Here is a 16,204-nt window from a genome sequence, read left to right on the forward strand (position 1 = left end):
CACGGAGGGTCTGGAGTGGTAGCCACGCATGGCCGCCTCACGCCGAGGTGGCGCCCAAGGGGCGTGCGACGACACCGCCTCCAGCCGCAATTTAAAGGGCAGCGAGGGGCGGAGGGATCCGTGCCGACTGCTCAGCACGGATCCCTCCGCCGCGAGCGACGTGCAGCAACGACTCGGCTCGGCTCCTCAAAATTCGCTTTTTGTTCCTCCGCCGCGGGAGCACCCGGCGGGGGGACTCATTTCTTTCTCGGGTTTCTCCGCCTCCCCCCGCAGAGTCCCGTAAAAGCAACAGAGGTGACTAGGCCACGCGAGCCGGCGTGGTGTCCCTCCGCCCGGCCGAGGGCACTCCTTTTCGTGTCTTTCCACCGTTCCCGGGCGGCGTCCGGGCGGCTCACCGGGGGCGGCGACGCGGTTGCGGCGCGGTCGGCCAGGCTCCAGGGCTATGAGGTGAGGGCGCCCGGGTACAGGAGGCGGCAGCGCGGCGCCAGGACGCAGGACGCAAGCCTCGAAGCTGGCGGCTGCCTCTGGGACCCCGCGGCCGCGCGTGAGGCGAGGTGAGGCCTGGGGCGCGGGGGACGCGGGGGCGCGGGGGCGCGGCGCGATGGAGGCGGGGGGCTCTGGCCGCGGCTGGGACTCATTTCCCGACAGCGGATGGAGCGGGCGGTGCTGCGGCGTGCGCCGCCATCTTGGATTTTACTCTCCATTTTTCTCTGGAATTATTTTTTGGTGATTAATTTTTTTGTGGGACGGGAAGTGTCGTCCGGCAGCGCGGAACCCCCAGCGCAGCGGCCGGGCAAGGGGCTTCGACGCGCCCTGAGGAGCGGGCAGTGGCCGGCGGTGAGCGGGCTGGCGGGCGCCGGTGCGGGGGGCGGCGGCGGGCTGGGGGCGGGCGCGGGGGCGCCGGGCCGGGCGGGGGCCGGGGCCGCGGGTGGGGCGCGGCGGCGGCGGCGGCGGCGGCGGCGGCGGCGGGGGCGGCCGGGGCGCCGGGCCTGCAGTAGGCGCCGCCGCCGGAAGGGAGCGGTAGCGGCCACCGGGCGGCGCGGGGCCGGGCCGCGGCCGCACGAGGGGAGCAGCCCCGCCGCTCGCGATTGGGGGACTCTGTTTTCCCTGTTCTCCAATGGGCAGCCGTGAACGGTCTCGCCCAATCTGCTCCCTCAGCCGCGCTCAACTTGGGGTTGTTTTTGTTTGGGCTCGAGCGTCCTCTCGGCTTTGCTCGCGGGCCGGTCCCCCACCCCTCTCCGCCCCTCGGTTGACAGCGGCTCCGGCTCCCTCGTCCCCCTCGCCCCGGCTCCCTCTGCGCTTCAGGCGCCTCGGTCCTGAGAAAACGCGTGGCCCCTTCGGAGGGATTGTCCTTGCACAGACTGAGGTGATGTGTGGCCGCGTCACTCCCACCTGTGAGAGGGGGAGACGCGCTGCCGAGATGACAATGCGACCCAACTTGTTGGAATGGCAGCAGGCGCCTCGGACCGGACAAGTTCGCTCGCTCGCTCTCCTCGGGCGTTTGACCCCGTTCTGGACCTCGCATTTCCCACCCACTGAGTGCGGGTCGCGGGGGTGAAAACGCGTTCTTGGAGTTCATTTTTAAGAACTTGCGAAGTGAAGTGCGTTGTGTGTGTGTGGCGGGACGACCCCGGCTGGCGGGCCGACGGACGGGGGTCGCGATGCGATGCTTCCCGGGGCCGCCCGAGATTCGAACTGCCCTGACTGAGCGCAGTGGAGCGCGGCGGCGCGGCTCGGCGACCGTGTGCGGGGTCGGCGGCGGCGGGGGCGCGCAGGCGCCCGCGGAAACTTTCCCCGTGGCCTCGGACCCTGAGAACGCGCCGGCGGCCTGTGAGGAGGAGCGGCGCGGCGCGCCGGTGCGGAGAAGGGCGGGGGAGCCCCGTGTGCCCGCCAGCACCGCGCCGAGGGAGCCCGCGGAGCGCGCCCCTGAGGAGTTACTTGTATCCGCAGCGGATACAAGGTTGCTTTGCAGCCAGGGTTTAGCAACTTGAACGCTAGGCGTGGCCCGCCAGGGTCCGGGCTGCTTATCGTGCTCCGGGGTAAAAGTCCAGGGCGGCTTCTCACCCCTGCGTGTGGGGGAGCTCGGGCCCATTTTTCAGGTTTTGAAATTTTCAGCTTTTAGGAATCTAAGCCTCCGGCCTTCCGCTCTCCCTTCGCGAAGCACGAGCCCCGCCGGTGTCCCGCGCCGGGGCCCCCGCCCCGCACGCCCTCGCGCGGACCCCTCTCTCGCGCAGGGGGCGCGGCCCGCCCTCGGGGTCCCCGGCAGCGGTCTCGTGTTATGGGCGGCTGCTCCCTTGCCCGTCCCCAAGGGAGCTTGTTATCACCTCTCTCCGTTCAGGGGCCAGTGCAGAGAAGGAAAGTGTTAAATTTATTACTTTCCAAGTTACCAAGTTAAATAGTTTGTATTTAGTTTTTCAAAATGTCCTTTCCACTGTTACTTAAAACGTCATTAGCGAAACAGTTTCACAGTGAAATGAATATTACGGATATTTACTCTTTGTAAAGAGCGTATCGTTGGGCTGTGTTGTTACCCACAAACTTTGACAAGGAACCCCCTGCCAGAGCCCTTTCCAGGCGCCCCTGTGCCCGCGCTTCGCGTCGCCGCCGCGGCGGTCGCGCTGCCTGGGGCTCTGCGGCCGCGGGCGGTGCCTGGGCGGGGGGCGGGCTGTCCGTCCGCCGCCTCCGAGCGTGGAGTTTTGTGGGTGGGGGCGTTGGTTTGTAAGTTTTTCCCTGGGTCATATAAATCTGTCACTGAATTTGATTTTTCTTTACATGAATACCACTTTGTTGTAGGACACGAGAACATCGCTCAGTTGTGTTACAAAAACACTTATTTGTGTGTGTAGCATCTGAACAGCCCCTTGTACACAGGAGTGCCCTGCTCATGGCTTATGAGAGCAAATCCTTTCAGATAAATCACCTAAATGCCACTATTTCATACTTCCATTATTTTATATGAGCATTACTTTCCATTCTCCAAAATCCTCTGTGGGTTTCACTTAGCAAACATCTTGTTTTATTCAGTTGACATGTTCCCAAATTTTAGTCGTGCACATCTTATTTTAAATGCATTACAGGATTTTACTGTCTTAAAGGTGTGCTATAGAGAGAATCCATCTGTATAGGAAAGAATCATCACTATTTTTATAACTCACATTAGTGTCTGATGTTACTTTTGATCTCTATATTGCTCAGAGGCAGTAAGGTAGAGTAGGTGAAGTATCTTTGCATAGTTGGTGATGGAACCAGGGACCATTTGCACAAAAGGAAAAAAAGTCACTCATTTCCATAATTGTGGATGCTCAATTACATGTTGCTTCCTAACGTTCCTTTCATTGCCCCTGGAACCAAGGACCAGTTTGGTCGCTCATGGCCTCTGGCCCCCAGGTTTGCCAGCCAGACGTGGGGCTGGCAGGTGTCTGTGCGAGGGAAGCTCAGCCACCACACAGGCTTCTAGGGTTGCGTGTAGGTACGACCGCTGCGTCTGCACCTAATCCTAGGGCTGGTTGAAGGACAGTTGGAGTAAGAATCTCCACCTATGTCCCAGTTTGCTCTGTCACTATTTATATAAGACATGGATAGGGCCAAGCCTCAGTTACTTTGTAAAATAATTAAACATTAATCTCTGCAGTCACTTCCAACCCTATAGTACAGTTCATCTTTTTTTTTTTTTTAAAGATTTTATTTATTTATTTTTAGAGAGTGGGGAAGGAAGGAAGGAAGGAAGAAAGGAAGGAAAATATAGATTGGTTGCATCTCACATGTCCCCAGCTGGGGACCTGGCCTACACCCCAGGCCTGTGCCCTGACGAGAATCCAACCAGCAACCCTTTGATTTGCAGGCGGGCACTCAATCCACTGAGCCACACCAACCAGGGCTATAATTTATACATTTAATTGCCGCACTGTTTTCTTGCAGGGGTATGCAGCCTGTAGTCCACAGGCTGCATGTGGCTCAGGATGGCTATAATGTGACCCATCACAAAATAATAAATTTACTTAAAACATGAGATTTTTTTTGTGATTACTTGTCACAGTGTATTTATTGTGTAGCCCAAGACAACTCTTCTTGCAGTGTGGCCCAGAGACACCAAAGGGTTGGACACCCCTGTAAGGGCTATTTTAATCATATGTTGACATCTAATTGGTTTACGTAATTTTTCTGTATAGTCCATGTAGTGGTTTTTTTTTTTTTTTTTAATGAGATTGATGGTATAGCTCACAGTTGGGTTTTAGAATTGAGAAACTCGGGTACATCAGTGTCCCAAAAGCTTGATTCTTAAGGTCTGTATGGCTCCTTCTTGTCAGATGCATCTCTGCAAAATATCTTAGTTTCTGTGTTATAACAGTACACTAAAGACAAAAGTAAATAGACCTGGGAAACATTCCTTGGTGATAAGCCTCTATTTCTGGCTGATGCGTATGTGGCTAGTATATTGGAGTAAATCCCCAGACTGCCGCGTAAATGCTAGGGTTTTAGACCCAGCCTCACCACATAATAGCAATTTGACTTCAGGAAAGCATCTTCATTTCTGAGCTTTAGCCATCCCATGTGCAGTGCTAACACGTGACTCACTCATATCATAGCGCTGCCCGGCTGTCAAACTCTCAGTCCTATGCATTAGGGTGAAACAAATGCGTGTGTTCTGATTGGGCTTCTAGTTGCAACAGTTGGTCACCAAATCTCTAACGGCACTAGGATTGCCTCTCCAGTCTTGGGCAAAAGACCCACCCCTTCAGTTAAGGGCTCTTCTGCTTCCCAGTCTGTGGACTGATGTTCCTGGAAGCTGAAGCTCTCGCGCCCTCTGCTGTTCCCCGGACACAGCCAGTATTCCAGCACCACGAACAGTGCCCAGCGGCTGCCAGTAGGTTCTTGGTAAATGTTGGATTGAGTGGATTCCAGACCTGCAGAAGGGTTCATTTTGTCTGTCTGATTTGTATAACAGGATTGATTGAAGTGTCTGATAAAGTTTAAAGATTCCTGAGGAGCATTTTCATTTTCCAGGAAATGCTTATGTGGCATGATGTGAAGGGATATATATATTTAGCAAGAAAACCAACCTACTCTTAAAAAGGTGGAGCTCCCTGACTAAGGAGGAAAGGGGGCCTCGTCCTTCAGCCAGTGGAGTCTGGGGCTGGAGAAGCCAGATGGAAACCTCCTTTTTCCTCTCCCTTTAAACAGGGACAAAAACAGTCCTCATTCTGGGTCCAGGAGGATGTAGACAAAGCCAGTTGTCTCAGAAACTATTTGTTCATTGGATATAAAGAGCTACCAGGAGTGTTTTGACTCCCTCAAAAGGTGATTGTGTCTGTATTTATGCTTGTGATTTAATTTTCCCTGTCATCCAATTTAAAATCTGTTACCACTATTCTGTCTCCTAACATCCTATTTGTTTCCTTTATAGCTCTTACCAGAATTTATAGTTTCATGCTTATTAGATTGCTTATCTCTCTTCGCAAACTGTACTTTGAGCCCCATGAAATCAGGAACTATGTCTGTTTTGTACTAGGGTCTTACTCTTCAAATATGAGGCAAAGTGCACATGTAACATCATCGATAGGTTCTGCGACTTTAAGTGAAATAACATATAGCAAAGCCAGTTTTACCACAGGCTAATTGATAGAAACAAGAGTTAAGCTTCTTCCCTGGCTGGTCTGGTTCAGTGGGTTGAGCATTGTTCTGCAAACCAAAAGGTTCTGGTTCGATTCTTGGTCAGGACACATGTCTGGGTTGCAGGCCAGTTGGGGGTGTGTGAGAGGCAACCCAATCAATGTTTCTCTCCCACATTTTCTCCCTCCCTTCCCTTCTCTCTAAAAATAAATTTTAAAAATCTTTAAAAAAAACGTTCAGTTCCTACAACATTTCATCAGCGTAATAATGAAATGACATTATTGGAGGACCTGCTATATGTTTAAAAATTTCAGTCAGGATTGTATTGCTTTCTTATATGGTGTGAGGCTTGCTGTCATTTGTAAAGTGGGGATGATAGTAATAGTATCTTATATGTTACTGTGTAATTTAATGTTTTCCATTATATGTGAATGAATATATTTAATATATTGTATATGTTAAAGGACTGTGAAAGGAGCAAATGATATGATACATGTAAAGTTTTTCAGCACAGGTGTTGGATCATAGAGCAATAGTGTGAAATAGTGCCCAGAAAACTAGTACTACAAGGTGTCTTTTGTGCCCAGGACAGCCAAATTGTCCCTACGGCATTCACTTCTTCACTCACACCTTGAGCAGACATTTATTTAAATGTACGGTGGACATTGTGCTAGGCACTTAATAGTCCACAATCCCACACACTGTAAGTGGGGATGCTGCTTTTCAAGACCCCTCTTCACAGTGACTGTGTGTGCCTCTCCCTCATTTCATTTCCTTCTCTCTTTCCTCGCCTTTTTTCTTTCACTTAACTGCCCATGATAAAGCTTGAACAATTTTTTTAAAATATATTTTAGAGAGAGAGAGAGGAAAGAAAGAGCCATTTGTTTGTTCCCTTTACTTATGTGTTCATTGGTTGCTTTTTGTATGTGCCCTGACAGGAGCTCGAGCCTGCAGCCTTGTTTTATGGGGATGATGCTCTAACCAGCTAAGTTGCCTGGCCGGGGCCTCAGAAATTTTTTGGTTACGTGGATTAGTAGCACATTATCTTGACAAAAGAAGTGAATTACTTTAGGTAGGTAGTATATATTCCTGAGCCTGTTTCTTTTATTCTGAGACTTTCTGCTCTGAAACCCTGTGACCCTTTGAATTAGAATAAGGTTGGAAACGCTTGGTGGACTGTAAAGCCCTTGTTAATGTTGCTCTCGCAGCCCCACTTCTGAGCTCTCACAGCCCCACTTCTGAGCCCTGACATCTTGTACCAGTTTCACAGGGGTGGTGACCCCCCCTCAAATTTCACAAATCCAGACTTTCTCACCTTTCCTACAAACACGTTCTTCTGTGGTCCCTAATGCAGTTAATGGCAACGTTGAGGTGACCCCAGCTAAAATCTTGGCCCCCGCTAGAGATTTCTGACTCACTTGGGATTCCTTTCTGCCCCTCACCACCTAAATCTGATTTGTTACCAAGTCTCGCCAAACTTGTATTTGAAACACCAGAGCTTTTCTCCCTCCCCACTCACGGCTCCTGTTGCATTGAACTTTCTAACTGGTCTGTGTTCAGCCACACACTGGCCACCAGCAGGATTCTTTCTAGAGTACAGTCCAGCGAATTCTCTGGCCTTTTGTCTGAACAACAACTCCACAGGGTGTGAGAATTAAATGATAAAGTGAACATAGGAAGCACTAAATGAAGGGAGGAGCTATGGTTTATTTATTGGTGGTGGTTTTTAAAATGGGGTTACAGTTACCAGGTGCACAACAAGCTAAATTTCACTGTAACAAAATCCGTAATCCCCCTTCTGAATGTTGACTCTGAGCTGTAGTTCGGTGTGACTTTTGATTCTGCATTGTTGCCAGAGGTCCCATTCCTTCCTTCTCTTTAAGGGCAGTAGAAAAGTAAAGCTGATCTCAGCTCTGTAGCATAAATTCACACCCCTGGTCCTTTTTTATTCTCTTGAAAACTTTTTTAATTCAGGGCGTGAGGTGATTTTTTTTTTTTTTCTCGTGGGAGTTATGATAGGATGAAGAGTGGAGGGGAGGAACATTTATACTTGATTAAGGTTTTTTGAATAACACACCTGGCCCTCTTTGTTTCTGCCTTAGTTATTCAAAAAGAGACAGTTAGATACTAGCAGTTTCCAACTGTCTCTTTTATTAGCAGTTTCTGCTTATTTAATCCTTTTGCTAAACCGAGGAGGTAGACTGTATTTTCATTTTACTGAAGCCGTTGCCAAGGTTAAGTGGCTGGTCCATGGTGACCAGCTAGTCATACTGCTAGTGAGTGATGAGTGGGGCCAGGGTGGGAACCAGGCACTTGGATTCCACCCAGGGCCGTGTCCTGAACCACCTGGCAAACTCAGCCTTAGCCTTTCAGACCCACCCCGAGAATTGTTGGAGTTTTTCTCAAATTGTCTGTTGGAGTTTTTCTCGCCTTTGACTTTGCCCAGGAAGAACTAGTCTTTGTTTGACTTACCTGTGGGCTGTACTTACAGACTTCTGACACGAGGTGGCATCTGTTTATGGAAAAGTAAAATGCTGATTGGCTCTCAGAAAACAACAACAAAGGAAGCGTCCTTGGTTTTATTCTTAGGCCCCGCTAGGTAAGTAGGTGGGTCAGATGTGGAGACACTGGCAAGCAGTTTCCTTTGTTTGTTGCGGAATGTCCCTCAATAACTACATCAGCTAAAACCTGTATTTTAAAAATACCTATTGAGACAACTGGAGACAAATCTTTCTTATATAAAATCCTTTGTTGTGGTATATATCAGACATGAGTAAATAAGGGACTGTGAAGCAATGTTTTCTGTAAGAACTCAGAGAGGAGTTTATTACAAGCCCAGCTGTAGATCAGTGGCCCAACATGTTAAGTGCACGTGTTGTAAATATCTGATCATTGACTTGCCAGTAAATAGTGTATATTATGCTGTTTACAGTGTTGTGCCAAATGAAAAATTCTAGTGATTTTAGTTTTTATTTTATTGTAAATTTTATATAAATATAGAAAGTTCAGTTACAATACTTCCAAGGAAGTCTTGGTTAACTGGGCTTAAGCACAGTGTGTGAGTAGTTATGTGTGTGATTGTGATACCAGCTTTGTCTTCAAACTCCATGTAGTTCTCTCTATAGCTGTGTTTCATACCTGCTGTTGAAGAGAAATGATTTTTTTTTTAATGTAATTTAAAACAACTTTTTTCCTTTATCCTCACCCAAGGGCATGCGTATTGATTTTAGAGAGAGGAAGGTGGGGTGAAGGGAGAGAAACATTGATAGGTGAGAAACATCCACCGGTTGCAGTTGCCTCTGATACATGCCTTGACTGAGGGAAAGGACCCACAGCTTAGGTATGTGCCTTGACCGGGAATTGAACCCATGACCTTTTGGTTTACAGGAGGATGCTCCACCCAGCCAGGGCTAAAACAACTTTTTAAAGGTGTTTAAAATGTTTTTCCTGTGGTAGCTTGGAACCTTATGTGTTTCTGGAGCCTATTGGCTGTAAAATATTTTTACTTTGGTTTACTTTTTCATGGTTTCTGTATTAGTTTTCTGTGGGTGCTGTAACAAATGACCACAAACTTGGTGGCTTAAGACAACAAATGTATTCTCTCTCAGTTCTGGAGGGCAGAAGCTCACCATCAGTTTCACCGGGGCACAGTCAAGGTCTGGCTGGGCTCCCTCCTGAGATTTTAGGAGAGAATCTGTTCTTGCCTCTTCCAGCTTCCGGCCACTAGGGTGTCCTTTGCTCAGGGCCGTGGCCCTATAACCTTTGCTTCTGGTGTGTGTGGTGTCAAGTCTCCCTCTGCCCCTCACTTACAAGGGCGCTTGTGATGGCATTTAGGGTCCACCTGATTAATCTTGTCCATCTCAAAATCCATGATTTAATCACATCTCTAAAGACCCTTTTCCTTTTAAATTAATGCTGGCAGGTTTGATACCTTTGCGGATCATTTTCCAGCCTACTGCGGTCTCTTCTAGAGAGAGCAGTTACTGCACCACTTTGGCGTAATGAGGGGTGCTATCCTCTAGCCATCCTGAAAGGGTGGGCAGAGAGTTGTCATGTGTTGGTGGGAAACTGCTTGGAATCCGACTATTCTCTTGCTTGTCCCAGTGGCTGCTTGGGAAAGCTGTGAAATTGTCTGAAGCAAAATGCGTGTGAGTTTGACTCTTATCAAAGCTGGAAAAAGAAGGCTGAAGTGATACTTTTAACAGTAACATGACAGAGATACCTATGAAGACCTATTCTTTTCTCTGGAGTTTGGTGTTAGATACCAAATCAGTACTGGATGTGCTCCGACACCTCCCATCCTACAGCAACAGCTCTGCCTCCGGGGACGGCTTAGCTGTGAATGCAGAGCAGTAAAATTCCCCGAGGCTTCTCTTTCATAGTAGTAGTTGCACTCCAGCAAGTCATCTAAATTCACAAATGAAGTTTATTTCTGACACAAATGTTTATAGGCGCAAGTTTGAGGTTACAGGTGTGATCATGTATTCTTGGTAGTTTTCTTACAAATTGGCAACTTGAGCAATTGCCCTGTCAAATTGCATTATAGCCTTAAGATGAGATACTGATCACAAGTGCTTCTGATAGCTTTGCAGGGCTTCTTATATTGGTCCAATCATGGGTTGTTACTAGAAGGTTCCATGGAACGTTGGCTATATATTGATTGCAGGTGGATTTGGCATAGCCATTGTTAAAAACTAATTTGGCCCCTGGCTGGTGTGGCTCAGTGGTTGAGCGCCAGCCTGTGAACCGAAAGGTTGCCAGTTCGATTCCCATCAGGGCACATACCCGGGTTTGAGGTCCCCAGTAGGGGATGTGTGAGAGGCAACTTGCACATCGATGTTTCTTTCCCTCTCTTTCTCCCTCCCTTCCCCTCTCTCTAAAGATAAGTAAAATCTTAAACTAATTTGGAATTCTTTGATATATTATAGGCTCCCTTTGTAGTTTTAGATCTGAGGGAAAGAGGTAATAAACACTTTGGTTTGTACGTAGCAGTAAGGTTTGAGAATAGAAAGGGGAATGTGAGACAGGCCAGACACCTGAGGCCCTAGAAGATGAAATTGATTTTTCACTTAACGAATGGGAAGTTGTTGGAAAATGATACTAGCCAGAGTGGTCTCACTCCTTGTCCATCCATTGTGGGCGCTTTTGTTCTTTTTTGGGGGGAGGGGGATATTTCCCCCTTGGACAGTGCTTTCTCTCATTTCTGTGCTTTTTGTGTTCATCTTCTTTGTGCTTATTTTAAATATAAAACTCTTGGGAGTCTGGGATTATGACACTTGACCATCACAAAGTCCAGAAGTGAAGGTGTCAAAAATTCATGAAAGTATTTCAGTGACACGTTAGACTTTCCATCACTCTAAATCTGATTTTTGAATAGCTGTATTATGGTTTTAGAAATTGGTTTTAACTTACATACATGTGAATGACGCAAAAGGATTTTTGTGAAGATTTTTTTTCTTTTTTGTACATATCTTTAAACATTACAAAAGTAATACATGTTCATTTTGAAAGTTGAACTCTTTGAAGACTCATGTAACAGGTAAAAATTGCTTGTAATCTCATTCTCTAGGGATACTACTGTTAATCGTTTGGTGTATTGAATTCTTTTCTTAGCAAATTGTATCTGAATCACTTAAATGTTTGCTCTGCTTTTTCTCAATAAAGATTTCCAAAAGCTCTCTAAGCAAGCTAAAGCCTGCTCCTTAAAACTGTGTATTACTTTCTCCTTTTTAACCACTCGGGGATTGTTTCTTTGCCACTGGGTAATTTCTCTAAGATAAACTCTCTGCAGACAAGTTCAGCATTGTAAACTGGTTAAAGAGTTCTTGGTAATGTCACAGGAAGGATATTAAAATCCTTGATAGTCATTCATAATCAATGTTTTCATTTTTCTGACAGAGTTTTAAAAATCCTGGTTTGTGTTTAGAACATTCAACAAAAACCTCCTGTTCAAAAGCTTTAAGTAAAAAAAAGATTGGAACCACAGTTCTCAAATTGGGTGTGAGCAGTGAACTGAAAAGTCAATAAACAGCTTTCAGTTCTGTGTGTGTCCATAAGGGGACAGTGGGAGTTACAGAGGTGTTGAGATTTGTTGACAGCCCCTCACTGCTGGAAACAGTAGGCACTTTACATAAACCAAGCACATTTTTTATGAAACAGTTCTGTGCTTTATTTGAAATGTTTTCAAGTATCAGAGTATTTTGGGGTCTCCCCCCAATTATAAATAAATAGGTTTACTATAAACATTTAGAGGAAAAATTTTGCTAATGTTAATTACATTCTCTCAAAGATCGCCATTCTGTTGTTGATTTGGAATAAGGGGTGGTGTGATGTGTGTATGCTTTTCCTGTAGTGGTATTACAGTATGATTAGAAGTTTCCTCTTTAAATATGACTCTACATAATTCTTTAAATACTTTACTCTTTAAATGCAGCTCTTACTTTAGCAGTTTTCCAGTATATTTTGTGTTATCGTAAATAGTCTGCTCTTTTATTTATGTTTGATACTAGAATCTGAAGCATATGCTTCGTTCCCCACCTGTTGGTCCAGTGAAATCCTTAAGGTGAATCTTCCTTTCCTGTAGGCTTCAGTCCCTGCCCAGGGGCACAGTCGCCCTGCATTTCCTCCATTTTCTTGTGAACATAGAAAAATGCAGGGAGCAAAGCTTGTATAATACCCTCAGGAATTTCACCCCATTACCTCCACCCAGATGATCTTTAATTCTTTTTTTAATTCTCACTCAAGGACATTTTTTCATTTTTTTTTAGAGAGAAGGGAAGGGAGAACAAGAAACATTGATCAGCTGTCTCTTGTACGCTCCCCAACTGGAGATTAACCCACGACCCAGGCATGCTCCCTGACTGGGAATTGAACCACAACCCTTCTGCTACAGGGTGATGCCCAACCAACCGAGCCACACTAGGCAGGGCCGCTCAGATGACGCTCTTTATTACCTCAGTCTAGAGAATTGACTGTTCATTTAAAAAGTTTTTTATAGAAAAGATTTTTATAAACTCTCTCAAGGCATCACCATCTTCTCCTACCCTCTGAATTTAATTTACATATATCTCTTCTGGTATGTGAAATTTCTACTCTTTTTCTCTTATTTCAAACAAATGACATAAGAATTTAGTACTCTTTTATTCACTATTCCTTATATTCCCCTCTGTTACCTAAGTCTGTTCCCATGAGTCTATGTTTCAAGACATTATGCCCATTTTAGACGTTCTCTGTTGTTTCTGAAAAGGCTCACAGATCATGAGTGGTCCATCCTCTCTGTGAGTTTCAACTGTCATAAAGGAGGGATTTGCCTTCTGAGCCCAGTGGCCTGTGCCTAGCTGGTCGCTCCGCTCTTGAAGCACTAGTCTCTGCTTGGCTCTGGCTTCTCCTGCCTCACTAGTTCCCCTTTCACTATCCTGTGCTGCTGTTTTGTCATCTTGATCTTTAAATGTCAGGGTCCCCCCACAGTCCTTAGATGTCTTTTATCTAGGCTCTCACTCTTGGTGATTTCATTTCACCCCAGGGCTTGAAATAGCGTTAGTGCTGATTCCAAGTTTATCTGTCCAGCCTGGACCTGTACTCCAGGCCCATGTGTCCAGCTGCTTCTGATCATCTCCGCTTGGTCTCTAGTGGGCTTCTCAAATGCGACCAAAAACAAACTCCTGCACTCTGACCCCTGCCAAAATCTGATCTTCCTATAATCTTAGTCACCTTCGTAAATACTAATTCCATTCTTCCATTTGGAGGCATATTTGAGTCCTCTTCCTTCCACACAAGCTATTAGCAAATCATATATCGGCCAAACATTTAGAAAAGATCCTGAAACCAATCACTTGTCACCACCTCTGCTGCTACAAGCCCCCAGTATCTCTCCTCTGGTTTATTGCAGTAGGCTCTTAACAGCTTTCTCTCCTGTCCCCTCAAATTTGAATAGCTTCATTAGAACTTCTTTTCTAAAAGCAGTAATTGTGAGCTCTTCTCCACAAAGCAAGCAGCTAGCGTGGACCTTTAAGACTGTAACTTGGGTCCTGTCGCTCCTCTGCCTTGCGTCTCCTTGAGGTTCAGTGCCCAAGTCTCAGCAGGCCTCAGGGCACTCTTGTTACATGCCGTGTCTCCTGGCCACCTCTCTGACCCTGTGCGGCCCCCGCCGCACTGGCCCTGTGCTGGTCTGCTTTTTCTGTGCCCTCTGTCTCGCACTCCCCGTGCCGCCCAGCTTTCCCCAGCAGGCCCCCGCACCACCTGAGACTCTCCCTGCCACTGGGAAACGGCTTTGTTTTCTTCAGGGTGCTGGCATGTATTTGTGGATTTGCTATTTCACAGAGCTTTCCTAATTAGAATAAAAGCACAAATGAGGGCAGATACCTTGTTTTGTTCTTTGCTGTATCCTCAGTACCTAGAACAGTGTCTGGAATACAGTAGATGGTTAATAATTTTTCTGATATTTTTTAAGAGATCAGAACAAACAAGGATTTGTAGCTGTTGTGCCATTTAAGGAGTGGTCAGTCTTCCTTTCTTGAAATTTCTTTTTTCTGCCAATTTTGGGATAAATTTGAGGTAATTTTTATTTCTAAATGTAGTCAGTAGCCAATTAGCTTAGTACTGTCAACCAAGCCAAGACCATGGTGGCATTGCCAGTGAGCCAGCTGTGTTCTAAGCCAGAGGGGCGCACCCTCGCTTATGGGAAGGGGACCACTGTGGGGGCCGAGACGTCTTTAGGCTTTGCTGGCCACCCAATGTCTTCAGCCTGTTTCTCCACAGTTTACCACCGTGTGGACTGTGTTAGCTTTTGAAATGCCATCTCTGCCTTTAATATGTAAGTTTTCTTCCCATTTGTAATCTTACAGGAAAGACCATGCCAACAGGAACAGATTCCATGCTCATGGGACAGAACAAATGATGACATGATCATTATTACAGTTGTTATTGTATATACTCATACTGAGCTAAGAAAAATTATAAATAGCCCCAACATTTCTGATAACTTCATTAGGGCCGCTTTCAGAAGGTACTCATTTATGAGCCTAAGTCTTTTGCCTCTATAGTGAGCTATCGTTACCCAGATGAGCAGAGTGTTTTGGAACTTCTGCCAGAAGATATCCAGACACGTGCAGTCTATGCATACTGGTCAGATTGAGCCATGTTCTGTGATTGACAGAGCACCTACCACACTGAGGTGTGGTATCAATATAAATGAGACCTGAGGTTACAAATTCACTCCAGTTTGGATCATAAACCCACATTTGGTTGAAATTATGTGTAAAATAGAGTGATCTCAATCTATGTTCCATGAATTGAACTGAAGTATGCTACTGGAATGATTTATTGGTGAACTTTTCCTAATTCTCAGGGGGGGGAAATAGGTTGATAGGTACAATTTCCTCCAGTTAAAATTTTTTGTTCCATAATTTTGAATTAATATTTCTAGATCCTCACCCAAGGATATGTTTATTGATTTTTAGAGAAGGAGGAATATCCGTGTGAGAGAGAAACAATTGCCTCCTGTATGTGCCCCAAACAGGGATCGAACCCACAACCTTTTGGTGTATGGAACGATGTATCACCTCAGCCCCCCAGCAGGGGCTCTTCCATGATTTTTCTTAAAATTTTGGCATGTGTCCTTTGCCCCAGCAGCTGATGAAGTGGATGAATAAGTAACTTAGAACAGTAGTTCTCACACTGGATCTTGCATCAGAATCACCTGGGGGGCTTATTAAACCAGATTGCTGGGCCTTGTTTCAGGTTTCTGTTTTTTTTTTGTCTCTGAGTAGGAATCTGGGTTGGAACTTAAGGATTTTCTATGGAGAGATGATTTGCTCTTTCTTATGTCTCCTAACTCTTTCTAAAGCCACCTTGCTTTTTTCCAGTTTATGTAGTTACTTTTCATGTATTATTGTTGAGGAAGATGAGGACTCCTACGAGTCCTAAAAACACATTCTCCACTCATTCTCAGTAAGTTGTGTTTTATATGGGCATCCTTGAGATGGACTTGCTCAAAGACCAAAAGGACTATACCTCTCCTTGTTCTTTCTTTGTGGAGATGCAAAACTAGGGAGTGAGCCAGAAAGCATAAGGCAGAGGGGAGGGAGGCTGGGGCTCAGTTTCTGCATCTGAGCCTGCACAAGAGCTGCTCTCACTGCTCTTAACAGCACCGGCATCTTGAGCAGAGGATTTGAAGAGGTCAGGTTTTAAGTTTAATGTGAAGTTTAAGAATATAACAGAAGTGCAGTTTCTGTTAGGTGGTTTAAACTACAACCTTACTACTCTTTCATCAGTCGAGTGCCTCTGATCTACTTTGTACTATGCCAGATGCTAGGGTTAGAGAAAAGAAAAATAAATTCTCGACCTCAGGACTTGTCAGTCCCTTAAAGAGGCAGGCAGGTTATTACTGTACAGAAAAATGAGGGCTTTCACCTATGGTTTAGGGGTTGGGGGGTGTCAATGAGGATCAGGAAAGACTTCCTGGAACATGAGGGGATTTGGGTTCTAGGTACAGGAGAAAGAGGGTCATGGGACACGGCCTTTTCCCTGAGCTTTCTTTGCTTTTATGCTTCAGAAGTATACTGCTCTTTAGCTCTGTGCTTTTTCTCCTAAATAT

The 16,204-nt window shown here is 46.2% G+C and overlaps 1 protein-coding gene across 6 annotated transcripts in view; it reads left to right on the top strand.

The window, feature by feature from the left end:
• Positions 1 to 255: 255 nt before the first annotated feature.
• KMT5B (lysine methyltransferase 5B) overlaps positions 256 to 16,204 on the top strand; it is a 49,712-nt gene continuing 33,763 nt past the window's right edge. For 3 of the 6 annotated variants that reach the window (XM_054570787.1, XM_054570790.1, XM_054570791.1), the window contains exon 1: positions 256 to 554. The gene's annotated coding sequence lies outside the window, so the exon portion shown is untranslated. Of the gene's footprint in view, positions 555 to 668; positions 838 to 16,204 lie in introns of those variants that run through there. The other 3 variants (XM_054570788.1, XM_054570793.1, XM_054570789.1) reach the window with 2 other exon arrangements.

This window comes from Pteronotus mesoamericanus, unplaced genomic scaffold (genome assembly GCF_021234165.1).
Source record: "Pteronotus mesoamericanus isolate MK-2021 breed Mesoamerican mustached bat unplaced genomic scaffold, CSHL_Meso_final contig_214, whole genome shotgun sequence".
Taxonomy (NCBI): domain Eukaryota; kingdom Metazoa; phylum Chordata; class Mammalia; order Chiroptera; family Mormoopidae; genus Pteronotus; species Pteronotus mesoamericanus.